This window comes from Aquarana catesbeiana, linkage group LG02 (assembly GCF_042186555.1).
Source record: "Aquarana catesbeiana isolate 2022-GZ linkage group LG02, ASM4218655v1, whole genome shotgun sequence".
Lineage (NCBI taxonomy): Eukaryota > Metazoa > Chordata > Amphibia > Anura > Ranidae > Aquarana > Aquarana catesbeiana.
Window position 1 is genome coordinate 769,151,748 of NC_133325.1, and position 26,583 is coordinate 769,178,330.

A 26,583-nucleotide genomic window follows, 5' to 3' on the forward strand; every position below is an offset into this window, starting at 1 on the left:
CAATGCATATACCACAGAATAAAAATATAATTAATCTTTATTTTCCATATATCAATGGTTAAATAAAAAAACATTACAATTATAGCAGGTTAAGATCACAGTTACTGTTATTTGGTCCAGGATGTGCTGGTCCTGACTGAGAGGATCAAGACAGATGGCCTTGCTTTGTGCACTGGTCCAAATCATTTAATGGAGGGGGGATTAGGGTGTAGGGTTGTTTTTCAGGGCTTGGCCCCTTAGATCCAGTGAAGGGAACTCTTAAGGCGTCAGCATACCAAGACATTTTGGACAATTTCATGCTCCCAACTTTGTGGGAACAGTTTGGGGATGGCCCCTTCCTGTTCCAACATGACTGCGCACCAGTGCTTATGTAGAGTAGTGAGTGTCAAGAGGAGAAGAGTTCAGGCATGTTTGGGAGGCAATTTTGAAGGTACTGCCATATTTAGTTGAATTTATCAGTGTTTTGATGTATTTTCGCCCCTAAATGCGAAATTTGTCCTATGCTATATGTATAAAACTTGTCAAGATTCACCTTCGTATTCGGGAGCATATGCCAACATTTGGCCGCGTCTGCAGTCTAGGTCAATGGTGCATTCAATAACCCAGGGATGAGAGTAGGGGAGGCAGCTGCCCTGGGCGCAGTGCCTACATGTTGAGGGTGGGGGGGTGGGGGGTTGTAGCCCATAAAGTATGTTTAATCCAAGCTGAGAGCCTACCCTCACCCTTCCATCCTATACTAACCCTCACTGCTGCCTGGGGGCTGCCCTACCTGACAGGAGGAACTCGAGCAGTGGAACAATGATATCTCCAGCGGTAAGATCCACTGTTTGCACCAGTGGTGTGCTTGGGGGGGGGGGTCTGCACTGGGTACCAGTATGCTGCTCCTTTTTTTGCACCCTATTGTACACTGGGGCCACGGTTGCTTTAGCGCTAAATCGCCACTCGTTGTAGCGCCACTTTAGCGCTGTTTAAGTGGTGCTTTTTGACCGCCTGCGTTGTGGCGCTTCCGATTCGCTTTTCAGGCGCTTTGGAAGCGCACCGCCCCAGTGTGAAAAGTCACACTGATAGGAATGGGAGGCAGTTTTGCAGGCAGTATTCAGGCGCTTTACAGGCGCTATTTCTAGCGCTAAAATGCCTGAAAACTGTCTCAGTGTGAAAGAGGTCTTGCTGTCAGACAAAGCCAAGCTGTAGAGCTGGTATCATAGATCCCAGCTGCAGAAGACAACAGACAGCGCCTACATCAGGAGGAGAGGGGGAGCACTTTGTTATTCTCTCGCCCAGCAGCCCAACCAGTAGAGCATACAGTCTATGATAGTTTTCATTTTCCCAAAGAAAGAATAAACTTGGGTTACATTCGAGGTAAATATTTGAGAATCCTATTATAAATAACACTGGTCATTAATATTTAATGGCAGTAAAATATTTATGGACACTAAATCCCCCTGCATTGAGAGGCAATTTCTGAATTAATTAAGCTGAAGGCCCCACTGGATATTCATGAAATTAATTCATATAATAGCAATTTCCAGGACTGAGCTGTGGAAATATAGACAGATCTGGCGCACGCGGAGCTGGTTTCAGCTGCAATTTTTAGGTCATTGTGTGCACTACGCGTTTCAGTGCAGTTCGTGTACAATTTGTGTGATGGGGGGGTTGACATGTTGTTTTGTGAAATATGTCCAATTAGTTTACGATGATTGCTGAACCTAACAAAAAGTGGGGGTGCATCATAGAGACTTAGGGGCAGATTTTATAAGGCAGTGAATGAGACTTTCACCAAACATTCACTGATGTTGGTCAGCATGGTCACATGGTTTTGCTGACCAATGGTATGATGGATACTCACTCCAGGGCTGTGTATTGCGGTATAAGGTGTATGGGTCACAGGGCATAACGGCCACCAGGTGCAGCGGGGTGCAGAGCTTACCCTTTATGCACATCTCCATTTATGTATTTAGCTCCGGAGTTCATATTAAAAATAAAAGAGGCTCAGAGGCTCAAGGCTTAATTCACAAAGTTTTAACACAAGGGTAAGGATCTTCATTTTAGCCAAGGTGCTGTAATTTTCTAAACTCTTTATAGAAAGAAAAAAAAAATTATAATAAAAAAAAAAATATCTATCTATCTATCTATCTATCTATCTATCTATCTATCTATCTATCTATCTATCTATCTATCTATCTATCTATCTATCTATCTATTGCTAGGTCCACTTTACCCATTTCCTGACCGCCCCATAGCAGATTTACAGCTACAGGGCGGCCATTCTGTGCAGAATTGCATATAAATATGTGATTCTGCAATTCCGCCTAGGGAGCGCATGCACATGCCACCAACATTAGTCGATTGGTCACAGCAGATGCCGATCAGCGGGTGCTAGCCAATGGATGTCTGCTGGCACCCGCTGATCAGGGGAGGAAAGACATATGACTATGTAAACAAGGCAGAACTTCGTCCTGTCAGTGGGGATTGTGGTGGATTTTCTTTCCCTGCAAAGCAGGTAATAAAATTCATCACATCCATTTGTAAAAAAAAAAACCAGCACACATAGTACACATAAACACTGGCTAGGCACACATTTAATCCTTTGATCGCCCCAGATGTTTTACCCCTTCCTAGCCAGTGTCATTAGTACAATGAAAGCGCATTTTTTTCTAGAACTAATTACTATATTAGTGTCTCTGGTTCCCACAAAGTGTCAAAAGTGTCAGTTAGGTGTACGATTTGTCTGCTGCAATATCGCAGTCCCGTTATAAGTCGCTGATCGCCGCCATTTCTAGGGAAAAAAATGTATAAATAAAAATTTCAGTATATATCTCATAGTTTGTAGACGCTATAACATTTGCGCAAAAACCAATCAATATACGCTTATCGGGATTTTTTTTACCAAAAATATGTAGCAGAATACATATTGGCCTAAATTTATGAAGATGCTTTTGATTTTGATTTTTTTTTTATTGGATATGAATGTTTTATAGCAAAAAGTAAAAAAATATTGTTTTTTTTTTCAAAACTGTCTTTTTTGTTTATAGCACAAAAAAAAAAAAAGCGATGATCAAATGCCACCAAAAGAAAGCTCTATTTGTGGGGAAAAAAAATTATATAAATTTAGTTTGGGTACAGTTTTGCATGACCGTGCAATTGTCAGTTAAAGAGGGGTAAATTTTGCAGAGGTCAAGTGGTTAGTATTTTGAATTTTATTTAGTTAGTGTAATGTTTTATAATGATGACTTGCGTACAGCAATACAGAGTACATTACAGTTCTTTGGCTAGCCTCTCACCACAGGCTAACTAAAAAAAATTAACCCTAATTTTATGGAATGATGTATAGTTGTGACCTAATAGATAGCAATGACCCAATGTCCTAACATTAGTGGTTCTGGCTGGTCTTACGAAGGATGAAACTGTGACACGAGCTTCTGATTTTCCATAAGAGGCCTCAATAATATCAACAGCACCAGCTTTATTGACATGCATAGCGATCAATTGTACGACTCTCAGCCTATTGATTCATGCTCGAGTGGATTCCAGTTTAAAGGTAGACTCCTCCTCCAATGTAATGATTTTGCAATTATCTAAAAGAATGACAAGTAATGCTTTCCAATAACAATGTTTTGGGTGAGATGTAAAGAGCACCTGTCCTTTTGCTGCAATGGGAAAGGGCAAGGAAGACAGGCAGGGAATATTTTTCGGTTTTCTGAAGGTTTTAGTGTATTCAAGAAATGTAATAGTTTCATCTTATACAGCAACGGTGGTCAACTTATGAGGTATCGGGGGCTTTAACTGCAGCCCTCTACAGCAGAAAGGGGCCACATTTTACATATAGTTACATAGTAGGTGAGGTTGAAAAAAGACACAAGTCCATCAAGTCCAACCTATGTGTGTGATTATGTGTCAGTATTGCATTGTATATCCCTGTATGTTGTGGTCGTTCAGGTGCTTATCTAATAGTTTTTTGAAACTATTGATGCCCCCCTGCTGAGACCACCGCCTGTGGAAGGGAATTACACATCCTTGCCGCTCTTATGCCCTGTACACACGGTCGACTTTTCAACGGAAAATGTTCGATGGGAGCTTGTTGTCGGAAATTCCGACCGTGTGTAGGCTCCATCGGACATTTTCCATTGGGAATTTCCGTCACACAAAATTTGAGATCTGGATCTCAAATTTTCCGACAACAAAATCCGTTGTCAGAAATTCCGATCGTGTGTACACAATTCCGACGCACAAAGTTCCACGCATGCTCGGAATCAAGCAGAAGAGCCGCACTGGCTATTGAACTTCACTTTTCTCGGCTCTTTGTACGTGTTGTACGTCACCGCGTTCTTGACGTTCGGAATTTCCGACAAGATTTGTGTGACCGTGTGTATGCAAGTTTGAGCCAACATCCGTCGGAAAAAATCCATGGATTTTGTTGTCGGAATGTGCGATCAATGTCCGATCGTGTGTACGGGGCATTACAGTAAAGAACCCTCTACGTAGTTTAAGGTTAAACCCCTTTTCTTCTAATTTCAATGAGTGGCCACGTGCCCTTCTGCGAAAAAGTTTTATCCCTATTGTGGGATCACCAGTACGGTATTTGTATATTGAAATCATATCCCCTCTCAAGCGTCTCTTCCTCGGAGAGAATAAGTTCAGTGCTCGCAACCTTTCCTCATAACTAATATCCTCCAAATGCATTATTTTACATTTTTCTACATTGAACCTCATTTGCCATTTAGTTGCCCACCCCATTCATTTTTCCAGATTTTTTTGCAAGGTTTCCACATCCTGCGGAGATGTTATTGCCCTGCTTAGCTTAGTATCGTCTGCAAATACAGAGATTGAACTGTTTATCCCATCCTCCAGGTCGTTTATGAACAAAATAAACAGGATTGGTCCCAGCACAGAACCCTGGAGGACCCCACTACCCACCCCTGACCATTCCGAGTACTCCCCATTTATAACCACCCTCTGAACTCGCCCTTGTAGCCAGTTTTCAGTATACAGTATGTATGGCTAGAGAGGGTTTTCATAGACTGCAGACATGCTAGAGGAAATGATGGCCAGAGACCGGGGACATACTAGAGGAATTAATGGCCAGAGACCAAGACATACTAAAGGGAATGGTGGCCAGAGTCTACAACCATACTAGAGGAGATGATGGCCAGAAACTGGAGACATATAGCTAGAGATTGTGGACATACTAGAACAGATGATGGCCAGAGAGTTGGGACATACTAAAGGAGATGATGGACAGAGGCTACAGATATACTAGAGGAGATGATAGCTAGAGGCTGGGGACATACTATAGGAATTGATGGTCAGAGATTGCAAAGATACTAGAGGAAATGATGGCCAGAGACTGCAGTCATACTAGAAGAAATGATGGCCAGAGACTGGGGACACACTAAAAGAAACGATGGCCAGAGACTGGGGACACACTAGAGGAAATGATGACTAGAGACTGGTGACATACTAGGGAAGATGATGGCCAGAGACCAGGGTCATTCTAGAGGGGATGATGGCCAGAGGCTGGGGACATACAAGAGGAGTTGAAAGCCATAGACTACAGACATACTAGAGGAAATAATGGCCAGAGGCTGGGGACATACTAGAAGAGATGATGGCCAGAGGCTGGGGACATACTAGAAGAGAAGATGGCCAGAGGCTGGGGACATACATGAGGAGCTGATGGCCAAAGACTGCAGACATACTAGAGGAAATGATGGCCTAGAGGCTGGGGACATACTAGAAGAGATGATGGCCAGAGGCTGGGGACATACAAGAGGAGCTGATGGCCAAAGACTGCAGACATACTAGAGGAAATGATGACCTAGAGGCTAGGGACATACTAGAAGAGATGATGGCCAGAGGCTGGGGACATACAAGAGGAGCTGATGGCGAAAGACTGAAGACATACTAGAGGAGATGATTGCCAGAGGCTGGGGACATACTAGAGGAGTTGTTGGCCAAAGACTGCAGACATATTAGAAAAAATGATGGCCAGAGGCTGTGGATATGCTAGAGGGGATGATGGTCAGGGACTGGGGACATACTAGAGGAAATGATGGCCAGAGGCTGATAGACAGAACACCGGTCTAATGCCATGTGATGTCATCAAAGGCGCCAGGCCAGGAGGCGGGACTGTGTGACAGTGAGCTTCAGAAACACCAGGCAATTCAAATGAAAGCTGTTACAGTGGGCAATTCCTGCTCTCTGAAGATCTAGCTGGCTCGCCTCTTCCTCTGCACAGGTGAGGCTGCATTGATGGGTACAGGTCACGCTGCATTGATAGGCACTGGTTATGCTGCATTGATGGGCACTGGTTACGCTGCATTGATGAGCACAGGTCATGCTGCATTGATGGGCACTGGTTATGCTGCATTGATGGGCACTGGTTATGCTGCATTGATGGGCACAGGTCATGCTACATTGATGGGACCTAGTTACGCTCCATTGATGGGCACAGGTCACGCTGCATTGATGGGCACTGGTTACGCTGCATTGATGAGCACAGGTCATGCTGCATTGATGGGCACTGGTTTTGCTGCATTGATGGGCACTGGTTATGCTGCATTGATGGGCACAGGTCATGCTGCATTGATGGGACCTAGTTACGCTCCATTGATGGGCACAGGTCACGCTGCATTGATGGGCACTGGTTACGTTGCATTGATGGGCACAGGTCAGGCTGCATTGATGGGCACAGGTAAAGCTGCATTTATGGGCACTGGTTAAGCTGCATTGATGGGCACAGGTCAGGCTGCATTGATGGGCACTGGTGAGGCTGCATTGATGGGCACAAGTGAGGCTGAATTGATGGGCACTGGTTAACCTGCATTGATGGGCACTGGTCACGCTGCATTGATGGGCACTGGTGAGGCTGCACTGATTGGCACTGATAGGCTGCACTGATGAGCACTAGTTACGCTGCATTGATGGGCACAGGTCAGGCTGCATTGATGGGCACAGGTCACGCTGCATTGATGGACACTGGTTATGCTGCATTGATGGGCACAGGTCAGGCTGCATTGATAGGCACAGGTAATGCTTCATTGATGGGCACTGGTTAAGCTGCATTGATGGGCACAGGTCAGGCTGCATTGATGGGCACAGTTCAGGCTGCATTGATGGGCACTGGTTAAGCTGCATTGATGGGCACTGGTTAAGCTGCATTGATGGGCACTTGTAACGCTGCATTGATGGGCACAGGTCAGGCTTCATTGATGGACACTGATGAGGCTGCATTGATGTGCACTGGTTACACTGCATTGATGGGCACAGGTCAGGCTGCACTGATGGGCACTGATAAAGTTGTTGTTAATATTTATTTTTGTAACTTAATTCTGCATAACACATTTAAGTGTCATTTCATGAGATAATTTATGAGGGCGTGTTTAGTGGTGGGATTAGAGGTGGGCATGGTAGGGGTTGGGTGGGGCAACTGGTGGCGAGTAACCTTTAAGGCCTGGCTGGTAGCTCAGGGCTTGAAATTTTGAGCCCTGCTATAGTGTATATTAAAAATAAAAACAAATAAACAAATGACTGTGTGCCGCTAAAGTGTTCGGGTTTGGCTTGAAGAAAAAGTGGCATCCCTAAGTGCAACCCTGTTATAGGGCGTACACACGGTCGGACTTTGTTCGGACATTCCGACAACAAAATCCTAGGATTTTTTCTGACGGATGTTGGCTCAAACTTGTCTTGCATACACACGGTCACACAAAGTTGTCGGAAAATCCGATCGTTCTGAACGCGGTGACGTAAAACACGTACGTCGGGACAATAAACGGGGCAGTGGCCAATAGCTTTCATCTCTTTATTTATTCTGAGCATGCGTGGCACTTTGTCCGTCGGATTTGTGTACACACGATCGGAATTTCCGACAACGGATTTTGTTGTCGGAAAATTTTATCTCCTGCTCTCCAACTTTGTGTGTCGGAAAATCCGATGGAAAATGTCCGATGGAGCCCACACACGGTCGGAATTTCCGACAACACGCTCCGATCGGACATTTTCCATCGGAAAATCCGACCGTGTGTACGGGGCATTACAAGTGACTGTTAATATTCATGTAGGCTTCCCTACTGATATAGGGGGCTTCAGACTTGACCGTACCTCTGACTGTATATACTGTTCATGAATGGCCATAGCTTATCACCAAAACAATCCATCAGGCATGTTTGATCATTTTGGTCAGACACGGTGTTTTTAAGAATATATTCTGATTAATTGTGTAAAGGTCAGGTGGTCCCAAGTGATTGACATATGTCAAGAAAAAACAAAACAAAAGGCAAAGCGGCTTCACAAGAAGTTCAGACCATCTTCTTTTGTTTGTAGACACGTTCCCTGGCTAAACTTGTTCAGAGGAAACCTCAACTGGCTAGGACGGGTTTTCCTGGCCGTTTGCAATGGTCTCCCCTCCCTAAATTATGCTAAATTGCCATATGTGACCCTGCATGTTGGGAGAATGGCTCTATTGATTATGTTTATGCTGGATGATCCTATCTGTGAAGTTGGAGGTCTCTGGTTCTGGTCGGGTATGGGTCTCTACATTGGTGTATGGACTAGAACACCCTCCTATACTGTGTACCCCAGCAGTCAGCTGGGGTATGTGGATGGGATATACTATATATATATAAAATTGTTTTACATGAGAAAGTAGCTAATGTATAAATTACCGTCAATAATATGGATAAAGACTTATGCCGCGTACACACGGTCGGAATTTCGGCCAGCAAAAGACCGATGAGATTTTTTCGTCGGAAAATGCGACCGTGTGTACGCTCCATCGGTCTTTTGCTGGCGGAATTCCAGCCAGCAAAAGATTGAGAGCAGGTTCTCTATTTTTCGGTCGGGAAAAGTTCCTATCCGAAAATGCGATCGTCTGTGGCAATTCCGGCGCACAAAATCCCTACACATGCTCGGAAACAATTCGACGCATGCTCTGAAGCATTGAACGTCATTTTCTCGTTGTAGTATTGTATGTCACCGCGTTCTTGACGGTCGTAATTTCAGCAAACTTTTGCGTGACCGTGAGCTTGAGCGGAATCCCGTCGGAAAAGCCGTCATATCTTTTTCCGACGAGAAAACTGATGGTGTGTATGCGGCATAAGGCTGGTTATAATGTACTTTATTATTTTTGTGTAATAATATATTAAATTGTTCTCAATGTGTGTATTCAATCTATCATAGTAGCACCTGAAAAGTCTCGCTGCCCATATATGTATTTTTGTTCCAATATTGAGGATAAACGTATGGACTTATGATCTACTTAGGATAATGTATGGAAATGCGATGTATTTAGGATAATATATGGGGTTATAGGTGAGGCAGGTATGTAGACTGCGGCGGATGTAGATATGTCAGCAGGGGTACAGGGTCACAGTATAAGGACTATGGCTAATGAAAAATGTATTTTATATCTACAATTCTTTGCATATAGGATAATGTGTGAGAATGTGATCTTCATTAAGTTATACAATAATGTAGTGAGCTCTCAGGTTGGATCTTACCTATAATATCATGTTGTACAATGTATAGATCCATGTCTCCAACAACAAGTTATATTTACCTCTATCTGTATATACGATAGGGAATAAAAATGTGCCAGTAGGTTCCCCTGGGGTACTGCGAGCATGAGGCCCAGCTTTCCCTGGATTAGAGATGGATAAGAGGACTCTATAATGGGGGGACTCTGTGGTGATGGGAAGCTCTGATGAGATGGGGAGACTCTGCTTTGGATGTACTCTGATGCGATGGGGGGGGGGACTCTGATGTTATGGAGAAGCTCTGATGTGATGGGGGGTCTCATGTATAGGGGACTCTATGATTTGGGGACTCTGTGGTAATGGGGGGCCTCTGATATATGGGGAGGACTTAGATGTGATGGAGGCACTCTGGTGTGATATAGGGACCTCTGATGCAAAGGGGGGCTTCTATTTGATGGGCTGACTCTGATGTAAAGGGGGGGGGGGGGGTCTGATGCAAAATGTCACAGGGAGACTCTGATGTGATGGGGAGGATTCTGATGTGATGGGGGGCCTCTGATGCAAAGGGGGGCTTTTATTTGATGGGCTGACTCTGATGTAAAGGGGGGGGGATCTGATGTGATGGGACCATTGACCTGAAGGGGGACTCTGATGTGAAGGGGGGACCTTTGATATGAAGGGGGGCTTCTGATGTGAAGTGGGGGGTTTTAATTGGAGGAGTGACTCTGATGTGATGGGGGGGGGGGGGGCTCTGATCTGATGAGGGGCCTGTGATGTGATGGGGGGTCTCTGACCTGAGGGGGGTACTGTGATGTGAATGGGAGCCTCTGATGTGATGGGGGGACCTCTGGTGTGAATGGGAGACTCTGAAGTGATGGGGGACCTCTGACATGATAGGGGCCTCTGATGTGAAGAGGGGCTCTGATATTATGGTAGGACCTCTGATGTGATGGGGGGGGGGGCCTCTGATGTCAGTGGGGCCTCTGATATGAAAGGGGGCTTCTGATGTGAAGTGGGGGGTTTTAATTGGAGGAGTGACTCTGATGTGATGGGGAACTCTGATGTGATGGGGGGCCTCTGACCTGAAGGGGGTACTCTGATGTGATGAGGGAACATTTGATGTGATGAAGCCTCTGACCGAAAGGGGGTATGCTGATGTGATGGGGGACCTCTGATGTGAATGTGAGCCTCTGATGTGATGGGGGGACCTCTGACACGATAGGTGCCTCTGATGTGAAGGGGGGACTCTGATGTGATGGGGGGACCTGTGATGTGAATGGGAGCATCTGAAGTGATGGGGGGACCTCTGACATGATAGGGGCCTCTGATGTGAAGGGGGGCTCTTATATTATGGTAGGACCTCTGATGTGATGGGGCCATTGACCCGAAGAGGGGCTCTGATGTCAAGGGGACCTCTGATATTAAAGGGGGGCTTCTGATGTGAAGTAGGGGGTTTTAATTGGAGGAGTGACTCTGATGTGATGGGGAACTCTGATGTGATGGGGGGGCCTCTGACCTAAAGGGGGTACTCTGATGTGATGAGGGAACTTTTATTGTGATGGGGCTTCTGACCGAAAGGGGGTACGCTGATGTGATGGGGGGACCTATGATGTGAATGTGAGCCTCTGATGTGATGGGGGGACCTCTGACATGATAGGTGCCTCTGATGTGAAGGGGGGGACTCTGATGTGATGGGGAGACCTCTGACATGATAGGCGCCCCTAATGTGAAGGGGGGACTCTGATGTGAAGGGATTACCTCTAAAATGAAGGGGGGCTTCTGATGTGAAGTGAGGGGTTTTAGTTGGAGGGGTGACTCTGATGTGATGGGGCCTCTGACTTGAAGAGGGTACTCCGATGTGAAGGAGGGGCTCTTACACGTGATGGAGGGATCTCTGATGTGCTGTTGGGACTCTGATGCAAATGGGGTTTTTTTATTTGCTGGGGGGACTCTTCTGTGAAGTGGGGGGGGGGGGGTTGATTGGCCTGAAGGGGAGACACTTATGTGAAGGGGGGCTTCTGATGTGAAGTTAATATCATTAAGGTGGTTGGTAACATTCACGTTTTATAGAGCGGGGTGCCTGTAGACTCCTTTTATAGGGTCCCACCACTGAATAGAGGATGAGGAATGCTGACGTAGGACAATGGATGATGTTGTGATCTATACGGCACCACAGATGTTTTAGTTGCTGGCGGAGCACATTAGATAATTGCCGGGATCTATACTGGATAATAGAGTCAATTCACCAGACGTATGAGCGATTTTAATTGCTTTCCATAGATTATCTTTTTATCTCAGGATAACTCTCTCTTCAAAACAGTCAATTGACGAGCTGAGTATTATGTTGATGTCTAGGCGTTTTTTTTTTTTTTTTTTTTACATTAAATAGATACTTAACCACTGAAAGTGTTTGTTTCTCGTGAATCTTTATCTCCTCTTCAAATGGCTTCATTTAATACTGTCTTCAATGGACACCCAAATTCACAATTACAGTATTGCCAGTAGGCTGCTATCAGTATTTAAAGTAAGGCTATGTTCACAGTGATCTGACCCCAAAGACTTTATGTCCGACTTCCATGAACGGTATCTGACCATACCAGGCCCTTTGAGTCTTGTATGGATCTTGGAGGGGAACCCCACACCAAAAAAAAAAAATGGCGTGGAGTCCCCCCCCCAAGAACATACCAGACGTATGGATTTTAAGGGGGGGCCCCCCATGCCAAAATTTAAAAAATCTATACCAGACCCTTATCCCAGCATGCAGCCCAACAGGTCAGGAACGGGGGAGGGACGAGCAAGCCCCAACCCTCCTGGACCATACCAGACCACATGCCTTCAACGTGGGAGGTGGGTGCTTTGTGCCCCCCACCCCAATAAACCTTGTCCCTATGTTGAAGGGAACAAGGGCCTCTTCCTGACAGCCCTGGGCAGTGGTTGTCGGGGTCTGCTGGCGGGGGGGGGGAGCTTATCGTAATCTGGAAGCCCGCTTTAACAAGTGAATGATGTGAATGAGTATGGGTTACATTGTACCCCTACCCATTCACCAAAGAAAAGAAGTGTATCGTTCCAAAAAACGATGGTTTTCGAAAAGTCATTTATTAGAAATGAAGAATATCCCCCGTCGTAGCTCCGTGTCTTCTCCCTCCGCTTCTTCTCCCAGCTCTTCTCCCTCCGCAGATGAATTCTTCCTCCACTGACACAATTCTCCTCTGATGCTGGCTCCCACTGTTGTGTCAGATCCAGTGTCTGCCAGTTCTTATATAGCCATGGGGCATGGCCATCTGGGGACATCACCTGGAGACCCCACCCCTTATGGTGTCACATGGAGACCCCGCCCTCATTCCCCATGTGAATGAGTATGGGGTACATTGTACCCCTACCCGTTCAGCAAAAAAATGAAGTGTAGTGTTACAAAAGACAAGAGAGAGTTTTCGAAAAAGTCCTTTATGGAAAATGAATAATGTCCCCCGTCCTAGCTCTGTGTCTTCTTCTCTGTGTCTTCTTCTCCCGGTTCTTCTCCCTCCGCTTCTTCTCCCGGTTCTTCTCCCTCTGCTTCTTCTACCTCCGCTTCTTCTCCCTCCGCTTCTTCTCCTGGTTCTTCTCCCTCTGCTGATGACTTCTTCCTCCACCGACCCGGTCCTCCTCCGACGCTGTTGTGTCAGGTCCGGTGTCTGCCACTTCTTATATAGCCATGCGGCATGGCCATTCGGGGGCGTCACCTGGAGACCCCGCCCCTCATGACGTCACACAGAGACACCGCCCCAAGGGCGGGATCGCAGCATCACCCTTATTTGAGCTACTTAGCATGTGCAGCAACTTGACTGATGGGGTTGCGGCTGTGAGTGGGCGGTTCCTGTATTTTTAGGGATTGGACAGCACCAGAAAGTGGGTGTGGTCTGGAATTGAGCATGTCAAGTGTGGGCCGTGAGTAAGGTGACAGTGTGCCTGGGAACTGGGACTTACAGTATATGTTGATAAGTATGCATTTGTGGTCTCCATCCAACATCTGTGTGATGGGGTGACAAGGAAGGAGCACAACTGGGAGGCTCTATAGCAGGAAGTGCCTGCACAGGACCTGCATAGGAGAAATGTTATTTTAATGAAAGTTGCATACTTTGAAAAATATGAAAAAATTACTTTAACATTTTAAAGGTTATCTGAGGTTTTACATCTACTCAAAACACCAATAATTAAATTGCATGCGGCAACTTCATCTGATCTGTGTGATAAGTACTGAAAATACTGCATATATTATGCTATAGAGCATTGACCCCCATGTCCCTCAGGTAGGATATGTGATATGCTGTGATTTATTTATACCCCATAATGGTATGCCAATCAAATCCAACTGTTGTTTCCCTACAGCGCAGATTTAAAAATAAAACATGGATTCTGATTGGTTGATGCAGGCAAAAACAAACAAACAAATGTTTCTGTTATTTCATACATGAGCCCCAAGCTGTTTAATACAAGATAATGTACAATGGTATGATCATAGACCTAAATAGGAGATATAGAATACGTTCCTCTGTGATCTGTAGAGGATAATGAGTGTCTCAGGCAGGGTATATAGAATAGTTCATGGGTCAGGCAGGGTACTGTATATGGAATATATTGTATATGCTACTGTGATTTATACATGTCGCAGACAGGGTATATATAGGGGGCTGTGATTTGTATATATCGTATATATAGGGTGCTGTGATTTGTATATATAGGATGCTGTGATTTGTATATATTGTGTATATATAGGGTGCTGTGATTTGTATGTATTGTATATATAGGGTGCAGTTATTTGTATATATCGTATATATAGGGGGCTGTGATTTGTATATATCGTGTATATATAGGGTGCTGTGATTTGTATATATCGTATATATAGCATGCTGTGATTTGTATATATTGTATATATAGGATGCTGTGATTTGTATATATCGTATATATAGGGTGCTGTGATTTGTATATATTATATATATATATATATATATATATATATATATATATATATATATATATATATATATATAGGATGCTTAGATTTGTATATATTGTATATATATAGGGTGCAGTGATTTGTATATATTGTATATATAGGATGCTGTGATTTGTATATACCGTATATATAGGGTGCTGTGATTTGTATATATTGTATATATAGGGTGCTGTGATTTGTATATATTGTATATATAGGGTGCTGTGATTTGTATATATCGTATATATATATATATATATATATATATATATATATATATATATATATGAGTGATGTGATTTGTATATATTGTATATATAGGGTGCTGTGATTTGTATATATCGTATATATAGGGTGCTGTGATTTGTATATATTGTTTATATAGGATGCTGTGATTTAAATATATTGTATATATAGGGTGCTGTGATTTGTATATATTGTATATATAGTGTGTTGTGATTTGTATATATTGTATATATAAGGTGCAGTGATTTGTATATACCGTATATATATAGGGTGCTGTGATTTGTATATATCTTATATATATATATATATATATGGGGGATGTGATTTGTATATATTGTATATATAGGATGCTGTGATTTGTATATATGGTATATATAGTGTGCTGTGATTTGTATATATCGTGTATATATGAGTGCCGTGATTTGCATATAATGTATATATCAGGTGCAGTGATTTGTATATACCGTATATATATATATATATATATATATATATATATATATATATATATATATATGTATGTATATATAGTGTGCTGTGATTTGTACATATTGTATATATAGGTGCTGTGATTTGACTATGTGGGGGCAGTGATTTGTATTTATAGGATGCTGTGATTTATACAAGTCTCAGGCATGGTGTCTGCAATATATAGGATGTTGCACGGTATATATAGGATGCTGTAATTTGTTTATACAGTGTATGTACATATGGGGTGCTGTGATTTGCATGTATGGTATATATTTGGTGCTGTAATTTATACATGTCTCAGGGAGGGTGTATGGTATATATACTACATGGTATACTGTATATGGGTGCTGTAATTTGTATATATGGTGTATATATAGGATGCTATGATATTTTTATAAAGTGTATGTATATATGGAGAGCTGTGATTTGTATTTATGCTATAATTAGGGTGCTGTGAATTATACATGTCTCAGGCAAGTTGTATGCAATATATGGGATACTGCATGGTGCATATAGGATTGTGTGAGATATATAGTATAGTATATAGAGGGGTGCAGTGATTGGGGGTCTCACTGTATATAGAGGGGTGCAATGATTGGGGGTCTCAGTATATATAGAGGTTGATTTACTAAAGGCAAATCCACTTTGCACTACAAGTGCAATCCAAGTGCACTTGGAAGTGCAGTTACTGTAAATCTGAGGGGAAGATCTGAAATGAGGGGAAGCTCTGCTGATTTTATCATCCAATCATGTGCAAGCTAAAATGCTGTTTTTTATTTTCCTTGCATGTCCCCCTCAGATCTACAGCGACTGCACCTCCAAGTGCACTTGGATTGCACTTGTAGTGCAAAGTGGATTTGCCTTTAGTAAATCAACCCCATAGTGTAGTATATAGAGGGGTGCAGTGATTGGGGGTCTCGCTGTATATAGAGGGGTGCGGTGATTGGTGGTCTCAGTATATATAGTGTAGTATATAGAGGGGTGCAGTGATTGGGGGTCTCGGTATATAAGGTGTAGTATATAGAGGAGTGCAGTGATTGGGGGTCTCGGTATATATAGTGTAGTATATAGAGGGGTGCAGTGATTGGGGGTCTCGGTATATAAGGTGTAGTATATAGAGGAGTGCAGTGATTGGGGGTCTCGGTATATATAGTGTAGTATATAGAGGGGTGCAGTGATTGCTGGTCTCTATATATGGTGTAGTATATAGAGCGGTGCAGTGATTGGGGGTCTCTGTAAATAAAGTGTAGTACACAGAGGGGTGCAGTGATTAGGGGTCTTGGTATATATAAGGTAGTATATAGAGGGGTGCAGTGATTGGTGGTCTCGGTATATATGATGTAGTATACAGAGGGGTGCAGTGATTGGTGGTCTCGGTATATATGATGTAGTATACAGAGGGGTGCAGTGATTGGTGGTCTCGGTATATATAGTGTAGTATATAGAGGGGTGCAGTGATTGGGGGTCTCGGTATATATATTGTAGTATATAGAGGGGTCCAGTGATTGGGGGTCTCTGTATATAAGGTGTAGTATATAGAGGGGTGCAGTGATTGGGGGTCTCTGTATATAAGGTGTAGTATATAGAGGGGTGCAGTGATTGGTGGTCTTGGTATATATATTGTAGTATAAAAAGGAGTGCAGTGATTGGTGGTCTCGGTATATAGGGTGTAGCATATAGAGGGGTGCAGTGATTGGGGACACCTGTATATAAGGTGTAGCATATAGAGGGGTGCAGTGATTGGGGATCTCGGTATATATAGCCTAGTATATAGAGGGGTGCAGTGATTGGTGGTCTCGGTATATATGGTGTAGTATATAGAGGGGTGCAGTGATTGGGGGTCTCGGTATATATAGTGTAGTATATAGAGGGGTGCAGTGATTGGTGGTCTCGGTATATATGGTGTAGTATATAGAGGGATGCAGTGATTGGGGGTCTTGGTATATAGTGTAGTATATAGAGGGGTGCAGTGATTGATGGTCTCGGTATATATAGCCTAGTATATAGAGGGGTGCAGTGATTGGTGGTCTCGGTATATATGGTGTAGTATATAGAGGGATGCAGTGATTGGGGGTCTTGGTATATAGTGTAGTATATAGAGGGGTGCAGTGATTGATGGTCTCGGTATATATGATGTAGTATATAGAGGGGTGCAGTGATTGGGGGTCTCGGTATATATAGTGTAGTATATAGAGGGATGCAGTGATTGGGGGTCTTGGTATATAGTGTAGTATATAGAGGGGTGCAGTGATTGATGGTCTCGGTATATATGATGTAGTATATAGAGGGGTGCAGTGATTGGGGGTCTCGGTATATATGATGTAGTATATAGAGGGGTGCAGTGATTGGGGGTCTCGGTATATATATATATATATATATATATATTGTAGTATATAGAGGGGTGCAGTGATTGGGGGTCTTGGTATATATATGCTGTAGTATATAGAGGGGTGCAGTGATTGGGGTTCTCGGTATATAAGGTGTAGTATATAGAGGGGTGCAGTGATTGGGGGGTCTCGGTATATAAGGTGTAGTATATAGATGGGTGCAGTGATTGGGGGTCTCGGTATATAAGGTGTAGTATATAGATGGGTGCAGTGATTGGGGGTCTCGGTATATATTGTGTAGTATATAGAGGGGTGCAGTGATTGGTGGTCTCGGTATTTATAGTGTAGTATATAGAGGGGTGCAGTGATTGGGGGTCTTGGTATATAGTGTAGTATATAGAGGGGTGCAGTGATTGATGGTCTCAGTATATATGATGTAGTATATAGAGGGGTGCAGTGATTGGGGGGTCTCGGTATATAAGGTGTAGTATAAAGAGGAGTGCAGTGATTGGGGGTCTCGGTATATATATATATATTGTAGTATATAGAGGGGTGCAGTGATTGGGGGTCTCGGTATATAAGGTGTAGTATATAGAGGGGTGCAGTGATTGGTGGTCTTGGTATATAAGGTGTAGTATATAGAGGGGAGCAGTGATTGGTGGTCTCGGTATATAATGTGTAGTAAATAGAGGAGTGCAGTGATTGGGGGTCTCGATATATATATATATATATATATATATATATATATATATATATATATATATTGTAGTATATAGAGGGGTGCAGTGATTGGGGGTCTCGGTATATATAGTCTAGTATATAGAGGGGTGCAGTGATTAGGGGTCTTGGTATATAAGGTGTAGTATATAGAGGGGTGCAGTGATTGGGGGTCTCGGTATATAAGGATTAGTAAATAGTGGGGTGCAGTGATTAGGGGTCTCGGTATATAAGGATTAGTAAATAGTGGGGTGCAGTGATTAGGGGTCTCGGTATATAAGGTCTAGTATATAGAGGAGTGCAGTGATTGGTGGTCTCGGTATATATGGTGCAGTATATAGAGGGGTGCAGTGATTGGTGGTCTCGGTATATATATATAGTAGTATATAGAGGGATGTAGTGATTGGTGGTCTTGGTATATAAGGTGTAGTATATAGAGGGGTGCAGTGATTGGGGGTCTCTGTATATATAGTGTAGTATATAGAGGGGTGCAGTGATTGGTGGTCTCGGTATATATAGTCTAGTATGTACAGGGGTGCAGTGATTGGGGGTCTCTGTATATAATGTCTAGTATATAGAGGAGTGCAGTGATTGGGGGTCTCGGTATATAAGGTGTAGTATATAGAGGGGTGCAGTGATTGGTGGTCTCGGTATATATGATGTAGTATATAGAGGGGTGCAGTGATTGGGGGTCTCGGTATATATAGTGTAGTATATAGAGGGGTGCAGTGATTGGGGTCTCGGTATATATGAAGTAGTATATAGAGGGGTGCAGTGATTGGGGGTCTCGGTATATATAGTGTAGTATATAGAGGGGTGCAGTGATTGGGGGTCTCGGTATATAAGGTGTAGTATATAGAGGGGTGCAGTGATTGGGGGTCTCGGTATTTATAGTGTAGTATATAGAGGGGTGCAGTGATTGGGGGTCTCGGTATTTATAGTGTAGTATATAGAGGGGTGCAGTGATGGGGGTCTTGGTATATAAGGTGTAGTATATAGAGGGGTTCAGTGATTGGGGGTCTCAGTATATAAGGTGTAGTATTTAGAGGGGTGCAGTGATTGGTGGTCTCGGTATATAAGGTGTAGTATATAGAGGGGTGCAGTGATTGGGGGTCTCGGTATACAAGTTGTAGTATATAGAGGGGAGCAGTGATTAGGGGTCTCGGTATATAAGGTGTAGTATATAGAGGGGAGCAGTGATTGGTGGTCTCGGTATACAAGTTGTAGTATATAAAGGGGTGCAGTGATTGGGGGTCTCTGTATATATAGTCTAGTATATAGAGGGGTGCAGTGATTGGGGGTCTCGGTATATAAGGTGTAGTATATAGAGGGGAGCAGTGATTGGTAGTCTCGGTATATAAGGTGTAGTATACAAAGGGGTGCAGTGATTGGGGGTCTCTGTATATATAGTCTAGTATATAGAGGGGTGCAGTGATTGGGGGTCTCGGTATATATGATGTAGTATATAGAGGGGTGCAGTGATTGGGGGTCTCGGTATATAAGGTATAGTATATAGAGGGGTGCAGTGATTGGGGGTCTCGGTATATAAGGTGTAGTATATAGAGGGGTGCAGTGATTGGGGGTCTCGATATATAAGGTGTAGTATATAGAGGGGTGCAGTGATTGGGGGTCTCGGTATTTATAGTGTAGTATATAGAGGAGTGCAGTGATTGGTAGTCTCCGTATATAAGGTGTAGTATACAGAGGGGTGCAGTGATTGGGGGTCTCTGTATATATAGTCTAGTATATAGAGGGGTGCAGTAATTGGGGGTCTCGGTATATATGATGTAGTATATAGAGGGTTGCAGTGATTGGGGGGTCTCGGTATATATATTGTAGTATATAGAGGGGTGCAGTGATTGGTGGTCTCAGTATATATAGTCTAGTATGTAGAGGGGTGCAGTGATTGGGGGTCTCTGTATATAAGGTGTAGTATATAGAGGGGTGCAGTGATTGGTGGTCTCGGTATATATGATGTAGTATATAGAGGGGTGCAGTGATTGGGGGTCTCGGTATATATGATGTAGTATATAGAGGGGTGCAGTGATTGGGGGTCTCGGTATATAAGGTGTAGTATATAGAGGCGTGCAGTGATTGGTGGTCTCGGTATTTATAGTGTAGTATATAGAGGGGTGCAGTGATTGGGGGTCTCGGTATATAAGGTGTAGTATATAGAGGCGTGCAGTGATTGGGGGTCTCGGTATTTATAGTTTGGTATATAGAGGGGTGCAGTGATGGGGGTCTTGGTATATAAGGTGTATTATATAGAGGGGTGCAGTGACTGGGGGTCTCGGTATATATAGTCTAGTATATAGAGGGGTGCAGTGATTGGGGGTCTCGGTATATATGATGTAGTATATAGAGGGGTGCAGTGATTGGGGGTCTCGGTATATAAGGTATAGTATATAGAGGGGTGCAGTGATTGGGGGTCTCGGTATATAAGGTGTAGTATATAGAGGGGTGCAGTGATTGGGGGTCTCGATATATAAGGTGTAGTATATACAGGGGTGCAGTGATTGGGGGTCTCGGTATTTATAGTGTAGTATATGGAGGAGTGCAGTGATTGGTAGTCTCCGTATATAAGGTGTAGTATACAGAGGGGTGCAGTGATTGGGGGTCTCTGTATATATAGTCTAGTATATAGAGGGGTGCAGTAATTGGGGGTCTCGGTATATATGATGTAGTATATAGAGGGTTGCAGTGATTGGGGGGTCTCGGTATATATATTGTAGTATATAGAGGGGTGCAGTGATTGGTGGTCTCAGTATATATAGTCTAGTATGTAGAGGGGTGCAGTGATTGGGGGTCTCTGTATATAAGGTGTAGTATATAGAGGGGTGCAGTGATTGGTGGTCTCGGTATATATGATGTAGTATATAGAGGGGTGCAGTGATTGGGGGTCTCGGTATATATGATGTAGTATATAGAGGGGTGCAGTGATTGGGGGTCTCGGTATATAAGGTGTAGTATATAGAGGCGTGCAGTGATTGGTGGTCTCGGTATTTATAGTGTAGTATATAGAGGGGTGCAGTGATTGGGGGTCTCGGTATATAAGGTGTAGTATATAGAGGCGTGCAGTGATTGGAGGTCTCGGTATTTATAGTTTGGTATATAGAGGGGTGCAGTGATGGGGGTCTTGGTATATAAGGTGTATTATATAGAGGGGTGCAGTGACTGGGGGTCTCGGTATATAAGGTGTAGTATTTAGAGGGGTGCAGTGATTGGTGGTCTCGGTATATAAGGTGTAGTATATAGAGGGGTGCAGTGATTGGGGGTCTCGGTATACAAGTTGTAGTATATAGAGGGGAGCAGTGATTAGGGGTCTCGGTATATAAGGTGTAGTATATAGAGGGGAGCAGTGATTGGTGGTCTCGGTATACAAGTTGTAGTATATAAAGGGGTGCAGTGATTGGTAGTCTCGGTATATAAGGTGTAGTATACAGAGGGGTGCAGTGATTGGGGGTCTCTGTATATATAGTCTAGTATATAGAGGGGTGCAGTGATTGGGGGTCTCGGTATATATGATGTAGTATATAGAGGGGTGCAGTGATTGGGGGGTCTCGGTATATATATATTGTAGTATATAGAGGAGTGCAGTGATTGGGGGTCTCGGTATATAAGGTGTAGTATATAGAGGGGTGCATTGATTGGGGGTCTCGGTATATAAGGTGTAGTATATAGAGGGGTGCAGTGATTGGGGGTCTCGGTATATAAGGTGTAGTATATAGAGGGGTGCAGTGATTGGGGGTCTCAGTATTTATAGTGTAGTATATAGAGGAGTGCAGTGATTGGTAGTCTCCCTATATAAGGTGTAATATACAGAGGGGTGCAGTGATTGGGGGTCTCTGTATATATAGCCTAGTATATAGAGGGGTGCAGCGATTGGGGGTCTCGGTATATATGATGTAGTATATAGAGGATTGCAGTGATTGGGGGTCTCGGTATATATATTGTAGTATATAGAAGGGAGCAGTGATTGGGGGTCTTGGTATATATAGTCTAGTATATAGAGGGGTGCAGTGATTGGGGGTCTCGGTATATAAGGTGCAGTATGTAGGGTGCAGTGATTGGGGGTCTCGGTATATATAGTGTAGTATATAGAGAGGGGTGCAGTGATTGGGGGTCTCGGTATATATAGTGTAGTATATAGAGGGGTGCAGTGATTGGGGGTCTTGGTATATATAGTCTAGTATATAGAGGGGTGCAGTGATTGGGGGTCTCGGTATATATAGTGTAGTATATAGAGAGGGGTGCAGTGATTGGGGGTCTCGGTATATATAGTGTAGTATATAGAGAGGGGTGCAGTGATTGGGGGTTTCGGTATATAAGGTGTAGTATATAGGGGGGTGCAGTGATTGATGGTCTCGGTATATAAGGTGTAGTATATAGAGGGGTGCAGTGATTGGTGGTCTCTGTATTTATAGTGTAGTATATAGAGGGGTGCAGTGATTGGGGGGTCTCGGTATATATTGTGTAGTATATAGAGGGGTGCAGTGATTGGTGGTCTCGGTATATAAGGTGTAGTATATAGAGAGGGGTGCAGTGATTGGTGGTCTCGGTATATAAGGTGTAGTATATAGAGGGGTGCAGTGATTGATGGTCTCGGTATATAAGGTGTAGTATATAGAGGGGTGCAGTGATTGGTGGTCTCTGTATTTATAGTGTAGTATATAGAGGGGTGCAGTGATTGGGGGGTCTCGGTATATATTGTGTAGTATATAGAGGGGTGCAGTGATTGGTGGTCTCGGTATTTATAGTGTAGTATATAGAGGGGTGCAGTGATTGGGGGTCTTGGTATATATAGTCTAGTATATAGAGGGGTGCAGTGATTGGGGATCTCGGTATATAAGGTGTAGTATATAGAGGGGTGCAGTGATTGGTGGTCTCTGTATTTATAGTGTAGTATATAGAGGGGTGCAGTGATTGGGGGGTCTCGGTATATATTGTGTAGTATGTAGAGGGGTGCAGTGATTGGTGGTCTCGGTATATAAGGTGTAGTATATAGAGAGGGGTGCAGTGATTGGTGGTCTCGGTATATAAGGTGTAGTATATAGAGGGGTGCAGTGATTGGTGGTCTCTGTATTTATAGTGTAGTATATAGAGGGGTGCAGTGATTGGGGGGTCTCGGTATATATTGTGTAGTATATAGAGGGGTGCAGTGATTGGTGGTCTCGGTATTTATAGTGTAGTATATAGAGGGGTGCAGTGATTGGGGGTCTTGGTATATATAGTCTAGTATATAGAGGGGTGCAGTGATTGGGGATCTCGGTATATAAGGTGTAGTATATAGAGGGGTGCAGTGATTGGTGGTCTCTGTATTTATAGTGTAGTATATAGAGGGGTGCAGTGATTGGGGGGTCTCGGTATATATTGTGTAGTATGTAGAGGGGTGCAGTGATTGGTGGTCTCGGTATATAAGGTGTAGTATATAGAGGGGAGCAGTGATTAGGGGTTTCGGTATATAAGGTGTAGTATAAAGAGAGGTGCAGTGATTGGGGGTCTCGGTATATATATAGTATATAGAGGGGTGCAGTGATTGGTGGTCTCGGTATATATGGTGTAGTATATAGAGGGGTGCAGTGATTGGTGGTCTCGGTATATAAGGTGTAGTATATAGAGGGGTGCAGTGATTGGTGGTCTCGGTATATATATAGTATATAGAGGGGTGCAGTGATTGGGGGTCTCAGTATATAAGGTGTAGTATATAGAGGGGTGCAGTGATTGGGGGTCTCGGTTTATATAGTGTAGTATATAGAGGGGTGCAGTGATTGGTGGTCTCGGTATATATATAGTATATAGAGGGGTGCAGTGATTGGGGGTCTCAGTATATAAGGTGTAGTATATAGAGGGGTGCAGTGATTGGTGGTCTCGGTTTATATAGTGTAGTATATAGAGGGGTGCAGTGATTGGGGGTCTCGGTATATAAGGTGTAGTATATAGAGGGGTGCAGTGATTGGTGGTCTCGGTATATAAGGTGTAGTATATAGAGGGGTGCAGTGATTGGTGGTCTCGGTATATAAGGTGTAGTATATAGAGGGGTGCAGTGATTGGTGGTCTCGGTTTTATATAGTGTAGTATATAGAGGGGTGCAGTGATTGGGGGTCTCGGTTTATATATTTGGGGGGGGTGAAGAGGTGGGGCGGTACCACCCGTCACTTTAGCGGAGGGGGGGAGGCGGGAGGACTCTCCGCTCGGAGTGGAATGTTCCTTCGGAGAGAGAGAGAGGGGAAGAAACAGGCAGACAGTGTGGGCGGGGCCCTATTAGCGCTGGGCGTGCCCACAGGACTCTCACGAACCCTTTAGCTGTGAAATGGAGGGGGCGTGTCGCTCCCCGGCGCTGTGGGCGTGTCCGTGGTGTCAGACGGAGAGGCGCTCTGCGAGAAAGCTGGGAATGTCGGGGCGTGTCCGGTGAGCGGAGGGGAAGGAGGCGTGGCCCGGCGGCACGGCGCGAGGGGAGGAGGAAGGCACCACTTGCAGGAGCCGGAAAGGGGGAGGGCAGGAGAAGGTGCTGCTGCTATCGCTGAGGAGGAAAAAAAAAAAAGACAATGGAGCCTGTGTGCGGCTGCGGGAGATTACGGCTGCCGCCGAGCGGCCCGCACTGCCGGCTGTGAGGAGAAGAGCGGGGAAGACCCCGGAGAGCGCGTCACATTTCACCTCTCCCTCCCCCCCCAACACCTCACACACTGCCCCGGATCATCCCCCTCCCCCCCGCGCGGGAGATCGACTCGTCCTGCTGCTGCTACTGCCGGTGAGTGACGGGACTGGAGAAGGCCGCACATCCGGGGAATGACGGCGGACTGGGCCTGAGGCCTGCGGTGTGAGTGAGAGGCAAGTCCGGCCTGTGTGAGGAGGGAGGCGGCCTGAGAGTGACGAGAGAGCCGAGGCCTTAGTGCGGCCTATCATAGGGACTCCTCTCCTGTGTGTGAGGACCTGACAGAGGGACTCCTCTCCTGTGTGTGAGGACCTGACAGAGGGACTCCTCTCCTGTGTGTGAGGGGACCTGACATAGGGACTCCTCTCCTGTGTGTGAGGGGACCTGACATAGGGACTCCTCTCCTGTGTGTGAGGGGACCTGACATAGGGACTCCTCTCCTGTGTGTGAGGGGACCTGACATAGGGACTCCTCTCCTGTGACTGAGGGGACCTGACAGAGGGACTCCTCTCCTGTGACTGAGGGGACCTGACATAGGGACTCCTCTTCTGTGTGTGAGGGGACCTGACAGAGGGACTCCTCTCCTGTGACTGAGGGGACCTGACATAGGGACTCCTCTCCTGTGTGTGAGGGGACCTGACATAGGGACTCCTCTCCTGTGTGTGAGGGGACCTGACATAGGGACTCCTCTCCTGTGTGTGAGGGGACCTGACATAGGGACTCCTCTCCTGTGTGTGAGGGGACCTGACATAGGGACTCCTCTCCTGTGTGTGAGGGGACCTGACATAGGGACTCCTCTCCTGTGACTGAGGGGACCTGACATAGGGACTCCTCTCCTGTGTGTGAGGGGACCTGACATAGGGACTCCTCTCCTGTGACTGAGGGGACCTGACATAGGGACTCCTCTCCTGTGACTGAGGGGACCTGACATAGGGACTCCTCTCCTGTGACTGAGGGGACCTGACATAGGGACTCCTCTCCTGTGTGACACAGCTTTAGTATTTGAGAGGACCTGACATAGGGACATACCAGTGTAAGGGGATATTCTGTAGGACATTATCTCCTGTGTGAGGACTGAGGGGACCTGATATAGGGACTCCTCTCCTCTGTGTGAGGACTGACATAAGGACATACCAGTTTGAGGGGACATTCTGTAGGAGATTATCTCCTGTGTGGGGATAGAGTGTCCCTGAAGTAGGGACATATCTCCTGTATTTGTGGGGTCAGAGATGACCAGTCACCATGACATATCTCTGGTAAGTGTGAGGGTATCTTCCATCTGTGTGAGGTCATATAGGACCTGTCCTAGGGACATATCTCCTGTGTGGGGACAGAGGACCTGTCCTGGGGACATATCTCCTGTGTGGGGACAGAGGACCTGTCCTGGGGACATATCTCCTGTGTGGGGACAGAGGACCTGTCCTGGGGACATATCTCCTGTGTGGGGACAGAGGACCTGTCCTGGGGACATATCTCCTGTGTGGGGACAGAGGACCTGTCCTGGGGACATATCTCCTGTGTGGCGATCGAGTGGAGCTCACATGGTGACCTATCCTGTGTGTGAGAGCGGAGAAGATCTAAGATAGTCACATATCTCTGATATGAGGACAGAGAGGACCTGACATACGGACGTATTTCTTGAATCTGAGGATGGAGAGGAGTTTATTTGGGACATGTCTCCTGTGTGAGGACATGGGGGACTTGACATGGGGACATATTTTTGGTTTG

The 26,583-nt window shown here is 44.9% G+C and overlaps 1 protein-coding gene across 13 annotated transcripts in view; it reads left to right on the plus strand.

Moving 5' to 3' along the window:
• BCL9 (BCL9 transcription coactivator) overlaps positions 1–26,583 on the plus strand; it is a 383,396-nt gene that overhangs the window by 217,493 nt on the left and 139,320 nt on the right. For 3 of the 13 annotated variants that reach the window (XM_073617283.1, XM_073617286.1, XM_073617290.1), the window contains exon 1: positions 24,374–25,020. The exons of 7 other annotated variants lie outside the window; for them this stretch is intronic. The gene's annotated coding sequence lies outside the window, so the exon portion shown is untranslated. Of the gene's footprint in view, positions 1–24,373; positions 25,021–26,583 lie in introns of those variants that run through there. 3 more of the 13 variants (XM_073617282.1, XM_073617285.1, XM_073617289.1) reach the window with 1 other exon arrangement.